The following is a 1291-nucleotide window of genomic DNA, read 5'->3' as shown; positions in this document are numbered from 1 at the left end:
TGCATATTATTTCATTTTTGCTTGGCGTCACATATGTTTTTGCCATGTTCATAATTGCAGTATTTTCCATATGGCAATTTGATAGGGGGGCTATTCCATATATTTTGGCTTTTTTATACTCACCTATTGCTTATTGATAGGGGGAGAGCTTTCGCTCTCGTTCTTTCTTGTTGGTTTCGGCGCCTTTTTGATGGTTGTCAAAGGGGAGAAAATATTGTGAGTATCTGTATATTCTTTCTTGTTTTATGCATGTGAATTAATATTTATATGTTCATGTTCCATTTCATGCAATAATATCTTTTTGTAAATTGTTTGTCATCATCAAAAAGGGGAATTGTTGGCCTTGCTTGTTTGGTGATGATTTAAATAATTTACTACTCAATGTTGTTTGTCTAGTGGTTTGTGCATTCCTATGTATTGTAGACAAACAACTGGGTATGTTGAGGATGGATGGAATCGGAGGCCTTAAACGATCATATCAATGGAGGTTGGCGGAATTTGTGGAGTGAAGCATCGGTACCAATTCAGTTTCAAGATCGCAAGTTTAAGCTTCATCGGCGCAACGTGTACCAAGTTGAGCTGCAATTGAAGATCTAGATCAAGCTTAGGGTAGATTAGTTTTAGGTTTATATTATGGTGTGTTAGACTTTTAAACTCATCATATACACACATAACGCTTTGGTTTTTGGTTTTGTATATATACAGTTAATATATATTACATATAGCTCTTGGTTAAATAGGTTTCGCAATTTATATATGAAACAATGATTAGAATTGGAGAAATACTATTTTGTTTCATGTTTATATGCCTACATATGATTTCCTCTTTAACAAGCTTATGATTTTAATGAAATCTATTTAGGTGGGTTTTGTATATATTTGCATAGAATATTGTAATTTTGTGAAATATGGTATCTCATTGTTTTGGACTTAACAATAATCATATATCATATTTTGAGTTAAGTCTATATAATCATGTGCAAAGTTTCAAACATGGTTTACCAAAAATAATGCAAATTTCACATGTTTACATTTTCGGTGTTTTGGAAGTATTTTGAAAAATTGATGATTTTCACAACATATAGGAAATGCCAATTTGGAAATTTCTTTTTGTAATGTTCTTACCATGTTTAATATCCATTTCCAAAGTTTCAATAATTTTCAGAATAAATGAATATTTTATACAAATTGGTTTAAATGTGTCAAAACTGGTTTTTTATTAGTCAGGTTTTCGGTGACGGACCGGTGACCGACTGAGGTTTTGTTTGGGCGACGATGATCTGTCGTGCCT

Source organism: Asparagus officinalis, chromosome 6, assembly GCF_001876935.1.
Source record: "Asparagus officinalis chromosome 6, Aspof.V1, whole genome shotgun sequence".
Lineage (NCBI taxonomy): Eukaryota > Viridiplantae > Streptophyta > Magnoliopsida > Asparagales > Asparagaceae > Asparagus > Asparagus officinalis.
This window is presented reverse-complemented; position numbering follows the sequence as displayed.